A 26,880-nucleotide genomic window follows, 5' to 3' on the forward strand; every position below is an offset into this window, starting at 1 on the left:
TCTGTTCCCATCAGAGCCTGTGCCTCTCATGAAAAACCTGTCACAATTTGTGATCTGAGAGGAGCCTGTTTGCCTGAAGGAAGAAAACTCCTGTTTCTTTCCACACGGGAAACACCGCCAGGTTTTCTCACTTGTCCAGAGTGGGCTCCCTGGCAGGTGGAAGTGCAGGGGGCCGTTAGCTGACCCCGGCCTAGACCCTGCCCAGCAGAGGCCATCTGTAGTTAGAGGTGCCACTTATGTTGCCTGTGCCCTCTGGGAAGCTGACAGGGCCTGGCTGAGTTTTGACATATGCGACCCCACACGGCCAGGAGACCACAGGGTAATTCTGGCCCTTTCCAACGAGTCAACCCAAGGCTTGAGCGTTAGCTGATACATCTGGAGCCTTGGTTTGGTACAAATGGTGGCCGCATGGTATTATGACAAGAGCTCTAAGCTGGGAGCCTGAAGACCTGGATCTGGGTTCAAACTCTATCACTAACCAGCTATGTGACCTTGGGCAAGTCGCTTGCACTCTCTGAGCCTCAGTTTCCTCATCCGCCACAGTAAGAGGGCTAATGTACAGACTCTCAAAGACTGTTCAAGTTGTGAGCCTATATATATATAGGCTATATATATATATAGTACGATGGGTCATGGACACAGCTGTGGAGCCATCGTGCCTGGGTTTATCCCCAGCTCTGCCGTTTAGCAGCCATATGATCTAGGCAAGTTACCCAAGTTCTTTAAATCTCAGTGTCTTCTCCTGAAAAATGGGGATAATACTAGTAGGTACCTCATAGGGTTCTTATGACCATCAAATAAGCACAAAAGTGCTTAGAATGGGGCCTGGCACATAGAAAATGCTCAATAGTTCTTGTTTTGATTACTAATTACCAACCCAGCCTGAGCTATCAATATTTAAATGAGCTGCTTTCGAGACAATCAATTAAACTGAGTCTTTGTGCCCAAATGTTCCTGTGATAGGGGTTCTCTGCAGTTTGAGGTCCCTCAGGGCAAGAGTGGGGGAGGCACCCTAACCCCCTGAAGCCCCAGAAGGGACAGAGGGCCTCAATTTGGCATGGGATTTTTGCACAATCACCCGAGACTGTTTCATAGGCAGGACCAGGATAGCTGCCTTTCCCCAGCACAGCCCACGCTCCAGGCTCCCCACGGTGATTAAGCAGGCATAGGAAAGAGGCCAGGGGGCTCTCCAATTTCTTCCTGGGTACCTAGGCTGTGCCACAGAGGCAGCTCCTGGGGTGTGCCCCCTCCTTTCTCCCTGCTCTGCTGGGCTCTCGGTAGGAAGGAAGGTGAAAGGCCTTTCCTCTCCTGGGAAAGGCCCACTGAGATCACAGCGGGAAAGAGGGAAGAGCTGCCAATGCTTCAGGCACGGCTGACCAACTGGACTCCGACTGCTGAGGGAAGAACTTGAAATTCGTGACAGCCTTTTCCAGAGCCGAGCACTGCCCACTGGGTGCGTGCAGGACAAGGCCTGCGGGGCTGAAGGTCACAGCTCTTTGCTCCTGCTAATTTACCTTATGCCTAAAGTAGGCTTGAGGGAGGCTTATAAGAGACAGTGCTGTTTTCCCAGCTGAGATCTCAACCTGTTGAGAGGGAAAACAAAAGTTGGAACTCTACGACTGAAAAGGCTGATGCAGGAGTGCGTGGCTCAGGCAAGCAGCAAAAAAGGGCTCCCCGACACCGAAGCCCCGAAGGAGGTGGAGGCCCTGCCCCGTCACAAGCCACACCAGGCACTCAGCTCGCCCACGCCGAGGCCTGCCCCCCGGAACACTCACTGCGCGGTGCAGCAGAGCCGGGTTCTCACCCCTGCGGGCAGCTCATCCCTCGGAGACCAGGGAAGAGCTACACGGGCTCACTTCCTCGTCCCAAACACACCAGTCTGGACGAAGCTAGGAGGGCTGCACCAACTGGTCGCCCACACAGAAGGAAACATCTGAAATGTGCAGTGTTCCCTCCAACACCCTGCTCTTTTGCCAAATCCTCCCCAACCTTCCACCCTCGGCTCCCAGGCCTTCCTTTGTGACCCATGGCTTGCCTTCCACTGAAGTTCGAGATCTGCAAGGGGTGAAACTTCCTTCTTCAGCTACGGAGTAGCTCGGGGTATAGGCTGTTTGACTCTTCCATTTACCAGCTGTGTGACTTTGTACAGGTTACCTAGTCTCTTTCTGCAAGCCTCAATTTCCTTTTCTGTAAATGGTGCAACAATAATACCTACCTCATAGCGTGCAGTGATGATTATTTAAAGTAAGTTTGGGAATAATGCCAGGGCTATAGTTAATGATGATCATAATGATCTGTGTGTGGCCAATATTTAGCAAAGGCCCGCTTATGGACTTGCGTAAAATGGAACAAAAGGGAATGCCCTTGTAGAGAGGAAAGAGTAAATGGGAAATCTCTGTACCTACTGCTCAATTTTGCTATGAATTTAAAACTGCTCTAAAAAATGAAGTCCATAAGAAAAGGAAAAAGAGGAACGCTTTGCCCTGTCCCCCTGGCTGGAGCAGCCTGGCTCCCAGAGGGGCTCTGGCAGCTGCCCGCCCTCATCTGCCCCCTCCCTTGCTCAGACTGTACCAGGGCCTCGGGCATCACAAGGACTCATGTGTCCCAGGGCCAGACCTCCACAGCAAATGTGTCTCAAAGGACAGTCCACACTGGTTAACACTCCCCTGGACCAGAATATGTAACTCAAACACAGAAAATAAGAGAGCCTTGAGATCGCGGTCACCCATGCTTGATGAAATTAACAAAGACAGGGACACAAAACACCTATCCCCCTAGTCCCAAAGGCTGCTCCCTGCTGAAGCCCCAAGGCCCCAGAGTGGGGATAGCTTGAAACTGCTCTCCCCTCCAAGCTGCAGGGATGGGGGCACAGGAAGCGTCCTGCAGAAATGGCTGTGCTGGCAACGTCACACTTTCCTGAGGGAGCCTGCGACGCCAACTTCCTTGACAGGGAAGCAGGAAATCTGGGAGCCACCGTGAAACCCGAAACCCGGGCCCCCTCAGCCTCTCCCCCAGGCCCAGGCCCACACTCCTCCCTCCCAGGGCCAGGCAGACCCCTGCGCCTGAGGGCGAGTGAGCACACCTGGGCCCCACCAGCCCTGAAGAGCCAGGCAATTAAACTTTCCTTTATTGTGGCCCTGAGGGTTATAAACAAGCAGGCCTGACATATGGGTCATTCCTGAGGCTCCTGCTTCATTGGCTTTAAGGGCCCCTTGGCGGTAAAGAATTTCAAAGCTGCTAACTCCATAGTATATTAAAGTGGAATAAATTCCTCTGAATGGTCCTCAGGTGAGAGCCAGCGTGTAGCAAACACCTCCTGGCTTCCTCTTGCAGGACCCAAGACTGACCCCTGGTGGTCTCGGGCCAGCTGAAGCCCAGCCTTTCCCATGTGGATCCTCGAGAATCTTCTGTCTGAGTCTGGTCTCTCTCTCTCCCCTCCTCCCCCCATATATGTGTCTCACTCTCTGTGCCCTGTGTCTCTCTCTCTCCTATGCGGCTCCCAATCCCTTAGAAATGTAGGTGTAAGCGGATATTATTAATAGAATGAGACTCTCCTTGCCTTAGTTTCAACTGAGGCACCAATATGTGAGAGATCAAATAGGGCGATATCAGATACCAAAATTAGTGTAAAATAGACATCCTCAAATATGCAAATTCATTAAGGATATAGACCCCAGAACTTGTTCCATAATGTTTTAGAGCCCCTTAGGTTCAAAAGGAGGCTGTCTTCACTAACCTTTCTAGCTTCCTTCCCGTCACTCGCCCACACTCCCTGCACTGTAGTGACACTAATCTGCTCACCTGAGGCACCTCCGTGCCCCAACAGGACAGAGGCCTTCAGCCCTCCATGCCTTGGTTTATGCTGCCCTCTCTTTCTGGAATGCTTTTCCCTACCTTTCCCCTCATAATCCTGTTTATCCTTCAAGGCCGACCTCAATGCCTCTCCTTCCTAAAGTCATCCTTGTTGAAAATGAGCTGCACCTGGGCTTTTACCCTAGCTCTCAGTCCTTTCCACCTGGAATCGCAGAATGTGTGTGCACACCTGTCTCCCGGACCAGCCTCTGAGGTCCATGGGGCATGGGCTGCTTTTGGGTCATCCTGCCAGAGCTATACACATTGGTAAATGAGTTAATGAGGGGATCCTAATGGAGGGCTTTCTCTGTTCTGAACATCAAAGAAAAGACAGAGGTCATTTCCTGAGTCCCTTGAGAGTGGGCGTGAGGTCACAGGGAAAGCTCCAAAGCCAGCACTCAGAGCAGAGAGAGGCAGAGCTTAGAGCCCTCTATTCCAGCTTAGAGCTACCTTTCTACCTCGCCCTTCTGCACAGACATCACAGCTGCTCTGCTGGCACATGGCCGGCAGCTGTTACTGCACACCTGCTTTACGGCCAGGACTGAAGAGCTGTGTCTACACAACTTATGCCTTCAGGGCCAGTGCCTAGACAACCTGCATCTAAATAATCCAAACTGCATAATATGCTTTTGTAACTCCTGTTATGTAAAATCCGTATCTCTACAGTTCAATTCTGTGTGCTCCAAGTCTCTTTAACCTTTGTCTGTACAACTCCCATGTACATGGTTCTATCCTGGGAAGCTCACATCTATACCACAAGCCCTAGGTATCACATGGGTTTCTGCACACAATATATCTGGGCAAATAATATATGGCCAACCAGGACCGAGTTGTGTTTGTGACACTTTTTTTTTTTTGAGACAGCATCTCACTCCTCTGACTCATCCAACTACAGTACAGTAGCATCAACCTAGCTCACTGCAACCTCAAACTCCTGGGCTCCAGTGATTCTCCTGCCTCAGCCTCCCGAGTAGCTGGGACTACAGGCACACACCACCACACCTGGCTAATTTTTCTATTTTTAGTAGAGATGGGGAGGTCTCAAACTCTTAGCCTCAAGTGATCCTCCCACCTCAGCCTTCCAGAGTGCTAGGATTACAGGTGTGAGCCACAAAGACTGGCCATTGTGACCTATTTTGAAAGGAACACCTTTCTGCTCAATTCAGACACCAGGACAGTGACTGCAAAAGCCACCTGGATTGTGCCCTCCAGAAATGATTCCTTTATCTCAGGATTTCATAAAGACAAGAAAAAAGTTAAATAAGAAGAGTTGAAAACGTTACTGAAAAATAGCATAAAAAGAGATACTCTAATATGTTTTGAGGTAATCAGATTCAGTATATTTTACTTGCAAAATAAATTTTTAAGTGAAACATGTCTATAGCCATGCTTCTCTTTTAAAATATTTTATACTGTCCTTTTGTACTAAGTTAGTACTATATCAGTGATAGTTAGCAAGTTAATCATCACAAAGGTCCTTGTGCAGAAAATATAATTTATAATTTAAGCAAGAAAAAAAAGACATACTGTTTTCTATTTTAAAAACTAATAAATATTCTTTATTAAAATAAGGATATTCTTTAATAAATGTTTCTTATAACATAATTTCAGAGTCTCAAGCTTTAAAAATCTGGGGAACTTAAGGCCAGGCGCAGTGGCTCATGCCTGTAATCCTAGCACTCTGGGAGGCCGAGGCAGGAGGATCACTCAAGGTCAGGAGTTCAAAACCAGCCTGAGCAGGAATGAGACCCCTATCTCTACTAAAAATAAAATTAAATTAATTGGCCAACTAAAAATATATAGAAAAGATTAGCTGGACATGGTGGTGCATGCCTGTAGTCCTAGCTACTTGGGAGGCTGAGGCAGAAGGATTGCTTGAGCCCAGGAATTTGAGGTTGCTGTGAGCTAGGCTGATACCACGGCACTCTAGCCCAGGCAAAAGAGTGAGACTCTGTCTCAAAAAAAAAAAAAAACAAAAAAGAAAAAACTTCTGATTTCCCAAGTTTTACTTGTACTCATTTGTGTGTGTGTGTGTACAAGTTCCACATTGTTTTACCACTTGTGTGGGTTCATGTATTCACCACATAGCCAAGACATCAAACAACACAAGAATCCCTCATTTGACCTTTCATAACCACACCTATGTTCCCTCCATGTTTCTCTACTTCTCCCAGTCCCTAACCCTCAGCAACCACTAATCAGTCTTACATTTCTAAAATTTTCTCATTTCAAGAATATTACATAAGTAGAATAACATAGTATGCACCCTTTGGGGGCTGGCCTTTTTCACTCAACAAAATTCCCTACAGATTCATCCAAGTCGTTGCACATATCAAAACAGGTGGTTTTATGGCTGAGTAGTAGTCCATGATATATATGTACCATTAGTTTAGCCACTCAATGGTTGAAGGACAGCCGGACTGATTCCAGTTTTTAGCTATTACAAATAAAGCTGCTATAAATATTTTTGCACTCATTTTTGTATGAACATAAGCCTTTATTTCTCTGGGACAAATGCCTGAGAGTGCAACTGCTAAGCAGTATGGCAGTTGCATTTTTTAAAAGACACTGTTAAACTGTTTTTCACAATGATTATGCAATTATTTTGGTATTTTATATCTTCTGCCTGTTTTCAATTGGATTGTTTGGCTTTTTTACTCTTGAGTTTTAAGAGTTCTTTATGTACTCTAGATACTATTAATAGTTCTTTGTGAAATACATAGTTTGCAAGTAATTTTTCCCAGTCAACACTTGTTTTTTCACCTTTCTCACACGCGATTTCACAGAGCAAATGTTTATAATTTTGATGAGGTCTAATTTATTCATTTTCAAATTGTGCTTTGGTTGTCAAGTCTAAGAACTTTTGCCTTAGCTCTAGATCCCAAAGATTGTCTCCTATTTTTTTAAGGGTTTTATAGTTTTATGTTTTATATCTAAGTCTGTGATCCACTTTGAGACAATTTTTGCATAAGGCATGAAACAGGTCAAGATTCATTTTTTTGCCTATGTGTGTAATTTCTCAAATACCATTTGTTGAAAAGTCCACTTAACTTTAATTTTAATCTAGACTAAATCAAAAATATTTGAGATTTATACTCATTTCATATACACACAGGAGTAAACAACATAGAATTCATTAACAATCAACACAAGCATACGCATTTACAGCTAGTCACTGATCATTTTAAATAGTGATATTAAACAAAAGTTTCAGGAAAAAAAACTTGCTACATATATCATAGTTGAAGGTCTAATATTCATACTATACAAGGCACTCTTAAAAATTGAGGAAACAGGGGCCAAACACCTGATAGGAAACTGAACAAAAGTCATGGACAATTTGTCTTTAAAAAAGATATAAAATGGCCCTTACATTTATGAGAAGTTGTTCAACTCATAATCAGAGAAATGAAAAATACACTGAAATGCCATTTATTACCTATGAAATTAGCAAAAATTTAAAAACTTGGCAACACTTTGTTGGCAAGCCTGGGGAGAAACAGAAACTCTAACACATTGCTGGTAGGAATGCAAAATGGTACAGCCTTATGGCAGGGAACTTGGCAGTATATAAGAGAACTATATACACATTTACCTTTTGTTCTAGAAATCTCACTTCCTAGGAATTGACTCTGAAAATATGCCTGCAACAATACAAAATTATCTATGTACAAGTTTATTCATAGCAGCATTATTTGTAATTGTAAAATATCAGAAACAACCTAAATGCACATACATGGGAGATTTGTTGAATAAATTATATTCACACAATGAAGTACTATCCAGTGGTTATAGAGAAGGGAGATGGTCTCTATGAAGCAATATGGAGAGATTTCCAGGACATATGTGTAAGAGTGAATAAGCAAAGCACAAAAGAGCATATATAGCATTCTACCTTTTGTGTAGGAAGAGGAAATAAAATTACAACATACTTGCTTGCTTAATTGCAAAAGGAAATTGAGAAAAGCTAAGCTAGAAACTAATGAAAATGGTGACCTGTAAGTCACCTATAGGAGTAGACGGGAACCAGGTGGATAGGGGAGGGGTATTTCAGTGAGTGTAGCTTTTCTTAGAGTTGGGAGTTCAGAATCATGTTAAGGTTTTAAATAATTTTTTAAAAATTAAATCAAATCAATAGGATTTCAGTTTAAAAACTCAGAAATGGTATATAAACAAAAAAAAATAAGCCTAATCATAATTTAACATAGTCATAGTGAAGGGAGAAAATGAGAACTCATCCAAGTAATTTATGAACCCAGTACTTGGACTAGTAATCTCAATCTAAAGACAAAAACAACTGTAAGTACATAATTCTATTTATGGGCTTGTTTTTTTTGCAGTAATATGGGTTAGCAATTCTAAAACTATATACTATGAAAAGTAGAATTGTAGAATTGAGCAAATGAATAAATAGATTGAAATGGTGTGAGCCAAGTTTTTCACTGTGAGAGGCAGCTGTTACAGGTATGGAATCAGAGAAGCTTAGGATGAACCCTGTGATGAAGGATTAGAATTAGAAGTGTCAGATATATAGACAGATAGGAGAGTGTGTGTGTGTGTGTGTGTGTGTGTGTGTGTGTGTGCACGTGCATGTTTTCTAGATCTGTAAACTGAAAAGGCCTAGAAGTTATGATATACCAGTTGCAATGAACACATCTACTACCCAGATCTTCTAAACATTATGTCTTATAATAATATAAAGAACCAGGATTTCTTAAAGAAATCGGTGATTCCAAAGTTGAGACAAGAAGGACCTGGAATATCTTGTCACAGAAAGTAAACTATTGCTCCCCAAAAATGATAGGAACATATTTAAAAACATAGGAACCAATTTGAGGGGGCTTCCACTGGCCAAATCTGGGTTAATATGAACATCAAAAAACATGGTGATAGTAATAACTTATAACTCATTGAATAAAATAAGATTCTATGAGTGTGTACTGATATAATTGAATAAATGAACAAATAAATGAGAGATAAGGGAAAGATCTTTTTTATAAAATTATACCAACAGGGCTGCGCCAGGTGGCTCATGCCTATAAACCCAGCATTTTAGAATTATGCCAACCAATTAATGTAGAAGGAATAATGGAGTTAGAAAAATCGCCATTTTGCAATGATTATATTAATAATGATTCAAGTGTTAAACACAGTTTATGGGAGGCCACTGCTTCAGACCAGCCTCCTGCATTGGGCTGACCAGACCAAACCAGCATGCGGTCACTTGTGCTAAGTGCCACATAATCACACTGAACTTTGAAATGTTCAAGTTTTCCAAAAAACAGGAGATTCTAGTCAACCCGAGTCAGCACAATAAGGAAGACCCCTCTGTTTTAATTCTACAAGGAATGTAACTTTGAAATGACCAATTGGCTTTTCATTCTGTTTCTGCTTTCTTCAGCTCTTTTCTGCCTATAAAGCCATCTTCTGTGCAGCTCATCAGAACACTCGTTCTTAATGAGGTGTTGCCCAACTCTAGAATCTCAAATAAAAGCCAATCATATCTTTAAACTAAATTTGTTTCAATTTTGTCTTTTGACATAAGTGAGAATTATCAATGGATGCAAAAACTAGTAGGTGATAGTTTGATAAGGGAACAAGATATTTCCACACAGTTTTAAAGTCTATTTCTACAAACTACTTAGGGATTATAGAGGGAAAAATAATCACTTACAGTGGAGAAACCTGGAGGACACCAACTTAACCAAAGGATCAATGCTACCATCGCCAAGAAGACAAAGCAACAGGACATGCCTGCTGATACCATGTTCTAAGAAGGACACAGCACTGCACCTGTGTCATTCAAGCTAAACTGTGTGCTCTGAATCCCATCATGAGGAAGCCTTAGACAAACTCAAATTCAGGAACAATTTACAAAATTACTGACCTGTACTCTTCCAAAAATTTCAAGGCCAAAAGCTGAGGAAATGTTCCAAATTAAAGAAGACTGGAGAGACAGGACCACTAAATGCAATGTAAGAACCAGGATCAGACCCTGGACCTGGGGGAAAAAAACAGCTGCAAAGACAATTGACAAAATTTGAATTTAGACTGTGGATTAGATGACAACATTTTGTCAATGTTAAGTTTTCCGATTTTGATAATTGTGCTGTGGTTATATAACAAAATGTCCTGATCTTACAAAATATACACTTATATATTTAGAAGTAAAGGAATATAATGCCTACGTAGTCTCAAATGGTTCAGAAAACAGAGAACAAATGATAATGCAAATGGGTCAAAATGCTAACTCCTGTTAAATCTGGGTGAAGAATATATGGGAATTCTTTGTACTATTGAAATTTTCTGTACATTTAAAATTATACCACAATTATAAATTAACCAAAAAAAATCTTTTTCTACTAGTGGGATTTTTTTAAAAAATGAAATCCCACCTGGAAGCCCATTGTGTCCAACGAATAAACTTAGAATTATTCTGAGTGAAATCAGATGGTAGCTCCAAAGCTCTGCAGACAGATCACCTCCCCCCCTCCACAGCAACACCTGAAGGGCAAAGCCATAGAAACGTGGATGTACACAACCAGTCCTCCTCCACCAGAGGTGCCTAAGGTGACATGTCTGGCCTGGTCCCTGCTCAGATCCTCTTTCTTGATCACCTGTGCTCTCCACCTTCCTCTGATAACTGCTCCCCATGCTAATTTGGCCTCCTCCTAGTATTTATGCAGACATGTCAATTGCAGGGGATTCTCAAACTCTCTGCCTGCTATTGCATAGGTCCATGATGCTCAGAAACGTTCTTCCCCAACCACACAGGGCTTTGGAGCTGCTAGCCCCATTTCTGCTTCAGGCTGCAGCTGCCCCACCTATACTACACATGGACTTCGGAAAGGGAGCTCCTCTTGAGGAAGTGAATGCACTACGCCGATCCCCGCTACCTCCCTTTGCCTCTGTAATATACCTCTGACTGCTGAAGGGGAACTCTTTGGCATTAGACAAGGAAAAGATACTGTGTTCGTTTCCTATGGCTACTGTAACAAATTACCACTATCATGTGACTTAAAACAACACAAATTTATTCTTTCACAGTTCTATAGGAAATAGCCCAAAAGCAGTTCCATGAGATTAAAGTAGGGCAGTTGGCGGTGCTCATGTCATTCGGAGGCTTTGAGAGGAGAATCCATTGCCTTGTTTCCCAGCCAGCAGTTCCTGTCTGCATTCCCTGCCTCCTCCTCTGTGGTTGAAGCACATCACTGCAATCTCTGCTTCCATCATGACATCGCCGTCTCCTCTTCTGTCTCACCTCCCTCTGCCTCTCTCAAAAGGACTCTTGTGATTATTAGATTTAGGGTCCACCCAAGTCATCCAGAATTAGTCTCCCTATTGCAAGATGCTTGATGTAATCACATCTGCAAAATCCCCTTTCCAAATAGAGGAACATTTCCCGGGTCTAGGGATTCAGAAGTAGATAGCCTTTGGGGGCCATTATTCAACCTACCGCAGAGACCTCAATTGATTGCTTCCCAACAGCTTCTCCCTACTACTCAAATTCCCCAGCCTTTATGATTATGTTCTGTCTTTCATTTAGTTATTCCCCCAAGTGCTCTGATTTAGTTCAAAGCTGCTAGTTTACCGCAGATGCTGTCTCACTTTGGCGGCTCTGAATCTATTGCGCCCCCTGCTGTTAGGTGACGCTCCAGAGCGTGTGCCTGCACAGTCCTTAGGTACACAAGCCCTTTGACAACTGGATTGATTGATGGGCAGCCCTACCTCGGCGTGAAAGCCCCTGAAAGCAACAGAAAAGGGGCTGAGGAAGATCCTCCACTGTTTTCCAAGCCTATGGCTGGGGCAGGCTGAGGTCTCCCTGGGAGTTCTCATCAGCAACCACCACACTCATAAATCAAAAAGGAACTGAGCCACAGTGCTCCCGGAGAATGAAAGGGAAAACAGAACATTAGTTCAAGTTTGGGCTGATTCTAAACTACATGGGAACGAAAGCTTGTGGGGTGATGAATTTCCCTTTAATGCTGTCACATCTATAGTCCTCGAGGTTTAACCTCTGATTTTTGGCTGTAAAACCAACATTATTTCTGCAAACTTGACACCAGATGCTGCCAGGGAGACATAGCTGAAGTGATAAAAATCTATTTAACAGATTTAGTGAAGCAAATACAAACTAATTAACAATTTTAGAATTGGGATTAAACACTAATTCTTTTAAACCATAAAAACTGAGATGAACAAAAGGAAAAAAAATGTTCTTCCTCTAAATAACTCAAAGGAACCATCTGTTTGTCATTGAGAAAATGGCCTAATTGATAGATTTTGAACAAATTCTGATTTTTTTTTTCTGGATTTGAATGCATTATGGACAGCCATTGCAGAAAGAAGGCATATTACTTCCTGGCTAATGTGTCGATCTGGGCTTTGTTGGAGCTCCAGAAAACAAGCTATTTGTGTAGTGACTCAGAAATGAGGAGACAGAGAATCAAATGACCTCTTTATGAATCCTACTTGAGGTGTCTGTGTCTGGCCATTAGGAAGGAAAAATGGCCTGAGGTTCCTTCCTACCTCACTGCGCCAACACCGTTGCCGGGACACCTTCAGTGTCGTCTCCCAACAAGCTCTGAGGGGCCTCATCTGCTACCGTGCTGAGACTTTCCAAATTAGGCAAAGTCTGAGCTACGAAACTGTGGACATTAGACTTGCCATCCTCCCATCTCCCCACCTCAATGCTCGGCCTCAATATGCAGTCTAACTCTAGAACCCAATCCTATTAATCTCATCCTAATCAAGGTTGAGTGATAGGGAGGGGGAATTTTGTTTGCTCTGGTCCCAAATTCAGTTGTTTGACATCACATCAGTCTGACTGTTGGTTCCACTCTGAATGGATCCTGAAAAGATCTCAGATCTCTTGTGAACTACCTGAGGATGAAGATTTTTGTATCCCTTGCACCTAACCTGTAGGCCTGTATATATAAATGATCAATAAAAATAATAATAAATTACCACTTATTGAGTGCCAATTATGTGCTAGACACATGCTATCTCATTTAGTCCTCTCAAAAACATTATGAAATAGATATTATTATGATCCTTATTTATAGACAAGAAAACTAAGTCCTAGAAAAATTAAGTAATTTGTCTAAATTCGTGCAGCTCCTACGTGGCAAGACAACGTTAAATCTCAGGCCTGTCTGATTCCAGAACTTATGTCCCTTTTTATTTATTTTTTTGGTCTGTTTATGGCATTTATTAAATTTTTAATTTCAAAATATTAATTAAGGAGGTACAAGTGGTTTTGTTACACGGATATCCTGTATAATGCTTAAGTCAGGGCTTTTGGTGTGCCCATCACCAGAATAGTGTGCATTGTACCCAATAGGTAAGCTTTTAATCCCATGCCCACCTTGCTTCTTCTTGGTTTCTCATGTCCTTTATATTGTTTTGTGCCCATGTGTACCATTCGCTTAGCTCCCACTTATTACTGAGAACATATGATGTTTGGTTTTCCATTTCTGAGATACTTCGCTTAGCATAATGGTCCCCAGTTCCATCTAAGTTGCTGCAAATGACATTATTTCATTCCTATTTGTGGCTGAGTAGTGCTCCATGGTGTGTGTATATATATATATATATATATATATATATATATATATATATATATATATATATATCACATTTTCTTAACCCACTCATGAATTGAATAGTACTTAGGTTGATTCCACATCTTTGTAATTGTCCAGAACTGATCTCTAACCACTACACATACCTTACTGTAGGTGTGTGCACAATTCATTCATTCACATTCCACTTTATTCTAAAAATGTTTGTGATTGCAGAATTACAGCCAGTAGAACTCAACTGAGAGTATTGAATTTCAGGGAAAATAAGGGTGGTAAGTTAAATTGTTAAGTGCATTGTCAGTCCACATAAGGTTTGTAGGAACACTTGGAGAGCAATTTGAAACACTTCTTGAGATTTGGTCCTTGGACTCTTAAAGTGAGCATGTGGTTCCAGGATGCAAGAGAAAGTCCCATCTGGGGCTAGGATAACCATGGATAGACTGGCCAAAGATCATGGAGGGTGAACCAAGCCTGTCACAGTACTTTGGGGTCAGACCCCTGGATCTTGTGTTAATACTGCCCTATTTTCTCCCAAGTTGATCAGTATTTGGAGGCTAGAAATAACATGTTTCAGCAGCAACTCAGAATTCTTTATGGGGTTGAAGGTTATCAATGCCAGTCACAGAGCTGTCCCATATAAGGCACCCAAGCTCACAGATTCCTGGTAGATGTCTGAACATTTCCTTGGCCAGAGTTCCTTCCTTACTCTGAAAGATCCTTTACAATGAGAAATCTATGCAGTTCTCTCGGGCCCTCCCAATGGCTGTTATCCAAAATTCTCCTGATAATGCACACACATATCCAAATATAGAAATAGCATGAAAACTTTTCTGAGTAGGATTTCTACTCTCTACTTCTGGATGTATGGCTAGTTTCCACTACAAACCCCTAATTCTTATGCTTAGCACTAGGCAGGGTGGCAAGTAGTCACTACCAAAGAGGTACGGCAGCACACACCCAAATCCAGAATAATAGTTGAGGATCAGAACTCAAATAAGCAATGAAGTTGCCTCAGTTTCCCCAGGATATCTGAGAACAGACCAACCTTGGGGAGATGTAGATTAAAACAGGTAGACATTGACTTGGTCGCCCTCTGACTGTTTAAGGCCCTAGCCCTTCCCTCATTTTCCTGCCCCATGCCAGGGAAATTATCACGGCAATTGGGTTTTTTCTCTGGGTTCATGAGATTTTGTTGTTGTTGTTGTTGTTTTTCCACCACTGTATTAACAAGGATAGGTTCATGAGATTTTGACATTGTTTTTTAATTTTGCATTTTCATATTGGTGGAAAACTAAAAATAATGAATATGTATCTTGTAGATCAACTGAATGACCAGCTCAAACCACAAAATTTCTACACCCACATCTAGGCTTGTGTTTATGACTGCACAGGGGCCATAGAACTGCTTTCACTATCTCAGGCTAATGACAAACGAACGGGGTGGACTTCAGCACACATGGCATGATCATGGTCAAGTGAAGAACAAATGACCTCACAAACTCATAAAAATGAAGGTGTCATGATATTTAGGATAAGGCAGGTGGTGGCTGTGCCCAGTCATTGTGCGGCATGCAGCACATTCAGTGGAGTCATGGCCACCTCACACACACCTGTGCATTGCTGCCAGGACCCCACCCACAATGATTTCATTTTAGTAAACCAACATCCTCCATCATATTAAATAAAGACTAATCTGAATTTTATTGGCTTTGTGGATTTGTTCATATTTTATAAATCTATAAAAGTTTATCTATTAATGTTTACACAGTATTGTTTATACTTAAATCTATACATGTGTTTTGGTTTTAAGGAGATTATATTTAGTTTAACAGCTGTACATATTCAAGTTAATTATGATAATAAAATATTTTGTCAGCATTGTTTTCCTTGAAAAAGGGACTACACATCATTTAAGAGCCTGAAGCTCTCTTGTTTGCTGAATATTATATCATCAATTTCTCTAATACAGTGGCATTTGTCCCCTACTGATCAGTGGGTGTGACCAGTAGATTCTAAGGGTCGGACTAACTTCTTTACTTTTTGATGGCCTTCTTGTTCATAATCCATGCTCCTAAAGAATGCTGAAGGGGCCATCAGTTCTAAATGGGAATAGAACAGAAAGTTCCAGAAGGTTCTCAGGGCAAGTCCTCAAGGGCTAGCATTTGGTCAGAGGGACAAAGCAGCATCCCAGCACCAGATCTAGGGCTGAGCAGGACAGCCCTAACGCTCATCCCCGGGGTTCCTTTATCTTCTCCCACTGCCACCACTACAACAGGACTGGAGGGCAGAGCCCGCAGCTGGACGTCCGCGGCTTGATGGGAAGTGGTGAGGCCTGAGAGGCAGGAGCCGGACTGGCGAACACACCATCGATCAATTGCTGGCCACAGAGAAAACAAATTATTTTAGACATAATTGACCAGAGGCAATAAAACACCAAGCCCATCCCAATAAAACATCACATTACTTCTGACTTGAGCTAAACAAGGATCCCATTAGAAGAAGTTGTTGACGTGTTAGGGCTTTGCCCTTAAGCCCCATCCATGGCCCTTTACATGCGGCCAGACTGCATATGGGATCTGCGGAGGGGGTGCCACCCAGGACAAAGTGACAATCCAGGTCAGTGAGGCCTGCTCTGGGACACTGCCCAGGAAGGCTCCTGCTTACCCTGAAGCAAAGGCCCACAAAACCCAAGAAAATAATTTGGATAAGCTTTTAGATATGGATACACTTGATTTATATTAAACACATAAGCATGTTTCTCAACCCCACAAAGAAATATGTTTTCTACTATTTTTCTTGAAACACACAACCCCTTTTGGTCTATCTCCCATTTGTTTTCAATGTTACTAAAGACACGAGTATAGAGAAATACTTCTCAATCATAAGGAAAGCAATAGAGCAAGGATGATGCGAAAGAGAAGGGACACTCAGTTTAAAGTCACGAGATGACAGGTAGCATTGGGGACAGTGCTGAGCCAAAGAGTACTAGCTCTGAAAATAGCGAGCCCTGCTCGGGCGGGCTGAAGCCACTGTGTGCCTTGCTACCGCAAACACCAGCTCTGCTCAGCACCGATGCCAGGCTATGCAAAGGAACAGAGGATCCACTGACTCTCAAAGGGCCATTCATTCTTCAGCCTTGGGCCAAGCGCTGGCCAATTTAACCAGCTTGCTGCTGGGCATTTTTTTTCTGTAGTACATTTATCAGTTAACAATCTGTAACAGGTAATAGAGGTAGATTCCCAATGCAGAATACCATTATGTGTCTGGGCACACCTAATGAGGCCATTCCCACATCTTGGCCAACAGCCCACACTAACACAGCTCTGCTGATGTGGATATAACAAATTCTATTAAGTGAAAAACCCAACATAATGGCAGCTGTTAGTACCTTCTAATATTAATAGGTAGCATTAATCTTATGTAATAGAACCTGCCCACTTACCAGGCACTTCATTTCACAGCTCTTCCCAGTCTCTTTAAGTGTCCTCTCACACTCAGATCTCTGTCTCCTGGACACCCTCTGATTTGTCATCACTATTCAGGTGGAGGGATTGGAAGGCCACCAATGCACGTGGCAGCACAGAAAAAGTAGCCCTAGAGGGCTCTAGAGCTCGTCTCTTCTCTCACCTACATCCACCCCAAGAGGAGAATGAGCACAGGAGACACCCCCTTTAGTATGACGTGCTCTTATTATCCTTCACATCTCAGCTTAGGTGCCACTTCCCTCGGGAGGCCTTCCCTGCCTGTCTCTCCGCCTCAACAACAACTGGATTAAGTGCCCTCCAGCAAGGTCGCCAGAACTGTTGATTTTCCCAGATTCACCATCACCCTCTGTGGGCTGCTTCTGAGCAGTGTCCTGGCATCTCTCCGACCAAAGCATAGAAAGCATTCAATAAATGTAGAGTAAATGAACAAATGACTGAAAGGATTATTAATTAGATGGATGAGTAGGTAGACGGGAGGATGGGTGGATGAATGGATGGATAAATAGTTCTCTGCCTTTTTAGACGGTGTCGGTAAAGGAGCGTTCTCCAATATGATGACTTAAGAGAGATCTCACCACAAGATGGCGCTCATAATTTTCTTAATTTATGGTCTCCATAGAAAATTTTCACATTTCAAATTTAAACTTAGAATCATTAGGTATGTTTCACAGTTAATGTAACTTGTTAACTATACCGCCCAGATTTCTTGTTTCATTAAATTTCACACAATTACAATCATGTTCTTTCCCCTGGGACATCAAGACGTGACGCTGCCCCACTTCGTTTTGGCACTGGGGGGTTGCTGTGTGGCTTTGTGCAAAGTGCAGGGAACAGCGTGAGTCCCCAGGTAGCACAGGGAATAAAGGTGTTGTTCTTCCACCACACCATCCCCAACCACAGAGTCAGCAGAAAAGTGAAACCTTGGCTTGAAAAAGCCATTAACCTTTGAAAGCATGAATTTTGCCTTAATAAAATAACAACCTCTTACATTTGTACAGTGTGTTTTATGCCATACAAAGCAATTTCATACTACAGTTTTTGAGTACTTAAGACCTATGCCTTTCACTTTAGATTGATTATCCCCATTTGATCTTCATACTGACCCTGTGTGTTAGGTCTTAATATCTCCCATTTTTCAGATAATAAAATGGAGGTTCAGAGCAGGGATGTGATTCACCAGAATCATACGGGTGGTAAGCGGCAGAGCTAGAGTTTAGACCCAGGGGTTTTGTTTCCTCCACCTTAACTTGCTTCCCATGATTCACTGTGACACAAGCCATTTCAGTGTCAAGAAGACAATATTAGGCAATAAGGAGGAATGGGAACCTCCATGTATAACTGCTTGTTTTGTACTTGTTATGTGCATGTATTTATGTGTGCTGCATAAACACACATACACACACACACACACCTCACAGAAGCTCTATAAAGGGAGTAAAGTATTAATATTACTATTTCCAAGTAACCACAGCATGACAGGCACAATGCCAAATGCTTTCTCATACATCATCTCATCCCTATCCTCTATGAGGAAGGTATTATTTTCCCAATTTTATGGATGAGAAAATTATAGCATGGAGATTTTAAATGGCTTACATCACAGAGGACCCAAGTGCCAGGGCTTAGATTCAAATTCAGCTCCATCTGACTTCAAAGCTCTGGTCCTTTCTGTAGCACCATATGATGTTGCCAGCAGCCGCCTGTGTGGGGTGGGCTGGATTCCTGGAGCTGCTTCTCCACTCTTTCCACTCTCATCTAACTGCCCACAATCCCCCAAATTCCTCTGAGCCTTAGCATACTCTATTCCTTTGCTGGACATGCACTTCCCTACCGCGTCTGCCTGGAGAACACCTGCTCACCTTTGAGCCCAACTCAAATGGCACCTCTCCTATGGCGCCTGCTCTGACAGCCCTCCCGAGGCATACTCACACACACTCATGCCATGTCCACTGTCCTTCCTCTAAGTCTCACCCCCCGCCCTGTCACACACACACACACACACACACACACGTACAACCATCTTGTGGGTCTGTAATAGGGTCATAAACATCCCTCTGCTTGGTGTCCAGCTTGGTGCAGGGCCTGAGATTTTCCTCCACTTGCAAGCTAACAAGTTGGCCTGCCCCAGTCTCATGGATGCTGGCAGAGGACACAGATGGTGTCACCACTGTCTATCTCCAGCACCGTCAGCAGTGCCCTGCTCGGGGGAGGTGCTCCATCAGTGGCTGCTGAATAACTGAGAGAGTGAATTTGAGGGAAAGCTCAAGGTCCACACCTTGTCCAGTGCATAGCTATGGAGAGACAGATCTGTCTGCAAGTGAAGAAGGAAAGGGTAGTGAAGAGAAAGGCGTGAGGATAGCAGCAGCAGGTGGAATCTGGGAGGAGGCATATTGCCTTCCAGGGAGCAGTGAAAGGGTCTTTCTCTATTTGTAAGTATTAAAGCCCCAGCTAGAAAATTCAGGAATCCCTGTATGTTCAATCTCTCCCTCTCTCTCTCTTTTTTTTTAAACAAACACTTACGTGTAGCACTTACTCTGTGCCAAGCACTGGCTTGAAGAGCTTTACATATATTAACATATATTTTACATGCACGTTCATCTTCATAGCCTCTGTGACTGCCACGGAGAACTAAGTTGAACGTGGCAAGAGTAGCATCCATGATTTTAGAGGCTCGGTGAGAAAAGGCCAGTTTTGTCAGTTCTCTTGGGAGCTTTGGAAGCCGTTAGCCAGCAGACAGTTCAACAACTCTGAGGATGGCCTGGGCAAAGGCCACATGGGGGGAGAGAGAGAGAGAGAGAGAGAGAGAGGTCTCTTGTTCCAACCCCAGCCCCAGACTGAGAGGAAGTCTTCAAGATGACCCCAGCCCCCAATGCCACTGAGAGAGCCGGAGAAAGGACTGCCCAGCTGAACCCACTCTACTGGCAGATTTGTAAGCAAAAGAAATGTTTTTGAGCCACTGCTCTGGAGAGCCTTGCTATGCCGCATTAGAGACCGAAACAGGTTTGGGTTCCCTTTGAGATGGGTGCTATTGTTAGCCCCAGATCCACATCCCTAACCAGTGCACAAGGTGCCTCTACTTAAGCCCATAAAAGGAAACCAACTAGATAATCCCAATCATACACTAGACTTCTAAGTCGCAACAGCCTCCTAATGATTCCTACATGTTGAAAATGTCTGCTAAACCTTCGTTGTTTTGTTCATTCTGCTTGGCTTGAGTTAGAGGTAACGCTAGGGCTGCAGCACTTCCAACTCTTCCAAAGAGCACATACAAACAGGCTTAAGTGAAGCCTAGAAAGATCTCTGACACCCACAGAAAACACACAGCAAAACAAAAGTGAAGACAGACAAGGGCCCACTCTTCAGCCACGTAGCTTGACCAGGAGTGAGAAGTCTAAACAACAAAAATGCTATTGGTCAATGTGCAGTACTGCAGGTTGGGAGTACAGCTATACCATGCGTCTTTATTAAAACACATTTGGGGGGGAAAGAAGTATACCTGACACATAGACTCTCTAGATCAGTGGTGAGCAAACTATGGCCTATGGGCCAGGTCTCACCAGCCACCTAGCATTATAAATAAAGCTTTATTAGAAAACAGCCACATCTATCCACTTATATATTGCCAATGGCCGCTTTCAAGCTACTCAGCGGAGTTGAGTAGTTTTGAGAGACTATGTAGCCCATGAAGCCCAAAATATTTGCTTTCTTACCCTTTAAAGAAAAACTTTGTCAAATACTGCTTTAGATAGTGTGAAATTTAGCTATTTTTAAATGTTCTAAATATCTGTCAAATCATCATCCTTTCTTGTTTTTGAAATTTTAATTATGAGATATTTCAAACATACAGAAAATAAGACTAAAGAGTAAATAACTCACTCATGTACCCACCACTGAGATTAAACAGATGTTAACATTTTGCCATATTTGTTTCAGCTCAACTTAAAAATGAAAAATAAAAAATACACAGCTAGAGTACCCCTATCTTTTCCCTTCCCTCCATCCCGAGGCTACCATTTCTTAAAGTTGGAATATTTCCTTCCTGTTTACATTTTTGTACTGTTAGTACAAATTTATAAAATTTGTTACAGGCCTGTGCAGCTTTTCCATAAGTACTATCATGCTGTATGTGTTCTTGGCAACATTTTTTCCACTCATGATTATGTTTTTGAGATTTATAGTTACTGATGCGGGTATATCTAGTTCACTCGCTTTAGCTGCATTATGGCATTTCATTTTATGAATAAACCACAACTTATATAACACAGTTATGTAACAACCTAATGAGGGACAATTTGGTCGTTTCCACTTTTTCTCTACTGTTCACAGTGCTACAAAAAACATCTTCGTATACATCTCCTTGTGCACAAATGTATGAGTTTCTCTAGGGCATGTTCCTCTGCGTGAAATAGCTGGTCACAGGGTGTGAGTGTGATTCATTATCTTCCATTCGCTCTTCCAGAGACTGCTCTCCACACTTTCCCATCCTGCTCCGGGCCCCAGGAGGCCAGAGTATGTGGACTTACCAGCAGGCTCCCTTGCCTCCTGTCCCCTTGTCTTTGGCCAATGAAGAGGACCAAGAGGAGGTTGGAAGGGGGAGGAAAGTGAGGTCAGGGTGTTTGTTTCTCCAGTTCCCTCCCTGTGGGATCGCAGCAGGCTGGCTAGGCCCCTCCACGGATGGTCACAGGCCACTTTCTGTCACCAGGTTCCAATAACTGCTCCTCAACTTTGCTCCCCAGCCTAAGAGTGGTCAGGTCCCACTAACACCAATTCCTGGGTGCTGCCATAACCCTTGCACATTTCCTGTACCTTGTTCATACCTTTCTAAATAGTCTCATTATTAAACTCTCCTCAAATTCCCAAATTTGAGTGTGCCACCTGTTTTTGCTAGAACCCTGGCTGACACAACATGCATCTTCAATTTTACAGCGTTTTTGTAAATTTCTCCCAAAAGAAGCTATATCAACTTGTACTCCCACACATCTGTGTATGAGTTCCTATTTCCTTGCATTTTCTCAAAAACTTGGTGCGATTTGCTTTATAACTTTTGCCAATGAGGCTGAGCATGAAAATCTTTTAATACATTTATTGGTCCTTTGGGTTTCCTCATCTGTAAATTGTATGCTCACATCCTTAGCCTGATTTTCTGGCTTTTTCTTTTTCTTTCTGATTTAAATGAGTCCTTTAGATATATCGAATGCTGATTCTTGTTGGATTGAAAAGAAATCTTCTCCCAGTCTGGGTCTGGTCATTTTCCTTGATTTACGGTTGTGGCTTTCAATTTTAAGGTGGTCAACATTGTTGATGTTTTCCTGATTTTGCTTTTTATAACTTAAGAAATGCTTTTCTAACCCATTGTCATAAAGATAATGTCTTATATTCTCTTCCAAAACTTTTACAGTTTTGCTTTTCCCATTTAGATCTTTAGCCTATCTGGAATATATTTTGGCATTGGGTAAAAGGTGGGAATGTGATTTTATTTTTCCATATGGATAACCGTTTGTTTATTGATTAGTCCTCCCTATCCTCACCAATTCATAAGGCCACCTCTGTCATATTTCAAGACTCTGTGTACACACAGGGTTGTTTCTGGCCCTCTTATTTTGTTCCATTGACCTATTTATCTATTCCTGTCCCAATAACATGCTGTCTTTATGAAAAGTCCAGAAGTATCCTACAACCTCCCCCGTTCAAAATTATCTTAGGTGTGCTTTCCCATGTGCACTTTTGGGTTTTGGTACTCTATATCCAATCATGGCAATTGTCTTCTATTTCTAATTTTCTAAGAGTTTCAATAAGTGACAGTAGTATATCAATAGTATATGTTATAAATGACATATGATATATAAATTTATAGAATTATTTTTCTGCACCAAGAAAGTCATATGACTTCTTTCAATTTGTTAATGAAAAGTATTATGCTAACAGATTCTCTGATACTGAATTGTCTTTGAATTCCAGAGATAAGCTCTACTCGGTTATATTTTTTCTTAATAAACAGCTGGTTTACCTAGGATTTTTGCATCTATGTTAATAACAAGATTACTCTATAATCTATTTCTTGTGTTATCCTTGTCCATTTTTGGTTAAATAGCTTGCAAGTTGTAGCTGTCTCTCTTTTTGCATTATCTGAATTAGTTTAAGAGGGATTATCTGAAGATTTCCTAGAACTCTCCTATAAAAATATCTATGCCCAGTATCTTTGGAATAAGATAAATTACTAATTATTGTTCTTATTCATTTAATTACTATAGGTCCAGTCAAGTTTCCTGATTCTTTCTGAGCCATATTGAGTATGACACATTTTTCTAAGTAATTAATTCTCTATTTTGCCAAAATTTTCAAATGCATTATGTAGGGGAGCAGCTCTGCCATGGCACCACCATGGCCTTGCACAGATCCACCTAGGCCACAGAGGCAAAGCACAACCAGCCCAACCTGAATCTTTGCAGAACACCCTGCCATCCTCCCCAGAACATGGTACAACAGCCTGTCTTGAGAGGAGCTGTCACAAGGCTGATTATCACCCACCTCTCTATCTTAAGGAACACTCCCTATTTTGCAAGAGGTTACCCTGTAGCAGTTTCTCATCTACTGCCTAGTTCTGGTGCAACCTTAACCAATCCCTGACCCTGTTTAGGGTACATCTACAGGCTATAAAACTGTTTATCTAGCGTCTAGAATTGGCTCCCCTACAACAGAGCAACCTACTGCTCATATCATCTGGCATCTGGCATCCTTTGTTTTGATGTCATCCTAGGGAACAAGGAACACGGAGAGCTGACACATACTGATCTTGCTTTTGCTGTCTATGTAATTAGTAAACTGCCAGTTTGTTTTGTCCTTCCCAACCAAATCTATGACAAAGTGACAAGCCCTCCTAATTACCGCAGTAGTCAATGCTGCTTACAGGCTGCTTGATACATTAGAACGATGTTGCTAATAGTATTCTTCATGATTTTTAAAGTTAAAAATCCCATTTTCATTCTAATATATACTTGAGACTTAGCTCTTGTTTTCTCATTAAATCTCATTAGAGGTGTGTCTATCCGGTCAGCTTTTCCACTGAATCAGTTTTAGTTTTACAGATCTCCTCTTTTTGTTTGTTTGTTTGTTTGTTTATAATTTATTATTTCCTTCTATTTTCTTTAGAATGATTTGGTTCTTCTTCCAATTTCTTACAGTGGACACTTAACTCATTATTTTTTAATCTTCCTTTTTTTAATTTTTGTTTATAAGGCTGTAAACTTCCCATAAGCACTTTTCACTTGCATCTCACAAGTTTGGATTTGTAGCATTTGTTTCCTTATGTGTTGGGTTTTTGTTTTTGTTTTGCCATTCAGTTCTAAAAAAAAATTCTCATTTCAATAATTATTTTTTCTTTGAGTCATAAATGAATGAGGATTAGTTGGTTATCTTTTCATTGATGATGTCTAATTTTATTAAAATGGGACCAGGAAATGTAGCTATTTGACAATGAGTCTTTACTTTGTGGCGTAGTGTATGGTCAAATTTTAGAACTGTTCCAGGTATTCTTGAAAAGAATTTGTGTTCTCTAATGATTATGTTTAGAGTTCTATATATTTCCATCGAATGAAACTCATTCATTTTGTTCTTCAAATCTTCTATATCCATATTAAATTTTGCCTATTTGATCTATCAATTACTGAGAAAAATGTTAGCTTTTCAGTATAATTATGAGCTTGTCAATTTTGTCTTATAATTCTATCAATGTTGCTTTGTGTATTTTAAGGCTGCATATAAATTCATAATTATTTATCTTCCTGCTTTATTATTTTATTATTATGTAATAACCCTCTTTTTATTTAACAAAAACAAAACCTATATTTGTCAGATATTATATCTATACAAGTTTTCTTCTGATTGGTATTTTTATTGTCTATATTTTCCCTCTTTATTTTTAAATTTTACTTTCCAGTTCCTTTATTTTTAATCATTCTCAGGTCCTATGTTTTAGAAGTAACAGTCCTTAGCACAGCATGGTGAAATGCACCTGTAGTCCCAGCTAAATCACTTGGGCCCAGGAGTTTGAAACCAGCCTATACGATATGGTGAGACCCCCAACTCAAAAATAAAGAAAATAGAAACATAAAGACAGGCTGACAGTTCACATAACATGATTACAGATGTTTTATTTAAAAGAGAGAGAGAGAGAGAGAGAGAGAGAGAGAGAGAGAGAGAGAGGAGGGAGGGAGGGAGGGAGGGAGGGAGGGAGGAGAAAGAGAAAGAATTCTTTAATAACAGCATTTTATTCTATAGTTCATCTGAGAGTTTGTGTCTTTTAAGGGGTGGGTTTGTTCCATTTATAATTGTTTAATTTACTGATATATTTGCATTTGTTTCTACCTTCTTATGTTATGCTTTCTACTTGCTCTATTTTTTTTCTGTTTTCTTCTTTTCTGCCTTCCATTGGATTGAGTTTTATTTATTCCCCCTTTCTGCCATCTAATATCTGTTCTTTTAATGGTTACCCTTCATTTTTGCACAAGCATACTTATTTTAACAATATCTAAATTTTATTTATTTTTTACCATCCTTTCTAAAAACAATATATTCTAACTTCACTTCTGCTTATCATGCATGTTATTACTATCCAGTATTGTTTGTATACCTTAGGAGTTAGTTTTTATTTTTCTTATTTTATAGAATAAGGGTATATACATCCTTTGTATATACACAAAGTTGTAATGATTTATTTGCTCATTGTCATTTTTCTGCATCCCTCTTCTTCCTTTTAGGGTTATTTTCATTCTTTCTGAAGTGCACTCTTGAGTAGTTCTTTAAGGAAGGATCATTCAGTAGTAATTTATACAGTCTTCATCTAAAAATGCCTTTATTTACCCTTCACTCTGGAATGGTAATGGGGAAGAATTCTCAACTGACAGTTATTTTCCCTCAGCTCTTGAAATGTATGCTGTTGTCTTCTAGAATCTATTGCTGCAGTTGAGAAGACTTCTATCAATCTGGTTGTCACTCTTATATGAGCAATTTGTCTTTTCTCTTTCGCTGCTGTTATGATTTTCCTTGTTCTTAGAGCTCTGCAGTCACCCTAATATGAGGCCTTTTTGCAATAATTCTCAGGATTCATTATATTTCTGAATCTGCAGTTCTTTGCCTTTTATCAGTTCTGAAAAATTATCAGCTAATATCTTTTTAACTCTTTAGATATTGCCTCTGCTCTAATCTCTGTATTCTGTACATTTGGAACATATACACATATACACACACATACACACATAAGTACACATATATATATACATATACACATTTTTATATGAAATTTTTATGCTTACTCTATGGTATACACACATACACACATATTTTTTTTCATGTCTTTGTCTCTGTGTCCTGCTTTTGGGGAATTTCCTCAGATCTTCTTTCCATTTCACTAATTTGTCCTTCAACTGCATTTGCTATTTAACAAATCTAATGATGTTTTAATTTCCAAGGGCTATAATTTCATTCTAGAAATTTTTTAAGTTATTTATTCTTTTCTTATATATTGATAATTTTAAAAATGGCCATTATATATTCTCTTTCATATTAATTTTTAGTGTCTTAAATTTTTAGACATCTCATTATCCTTTTTATTGCATCTTCTGACTTTCATTCAGCATAAACCATTTCTTCATTTATTTTGTACTTTGTATTGTGAGCTCACATATAGTTTCATGCCAGAGTCTCAATCCTAGCATTCTGCGTTAAGCAAAGTCAAGACTTTCCTCTCATCTTACTGTGAATGTTTTATCCTAAGCCCTAAAATCATCAGGATCAATAACCCCCTACACACACACACACACACACACACACACACACACACACACACACGCTACAACTTCAGCTCTGTATTTACTGCTTTTCTTTTCAGTTCCCTCTTCACTTTGGGCCTCTGGGAGTTTTTCTTTTTCTTGAAAACTCAGCTATGCATTTTGAATTATTAT

This window comes from Microcebus murinus, chromosome 4 (genome assembly GCF_040939455.1).
Source record: "Microcebus murinus isolate Inina chromosome 4, M.murinus_Inina_mat1.0, whole genome shotgun sequence".
Classification (NCBI taxonomy): Eukaryota; Metazoa; Chordata; class Mammalia; order Primates; family Cheirogaleidae; genus Microcebus; species Microcebus murinus.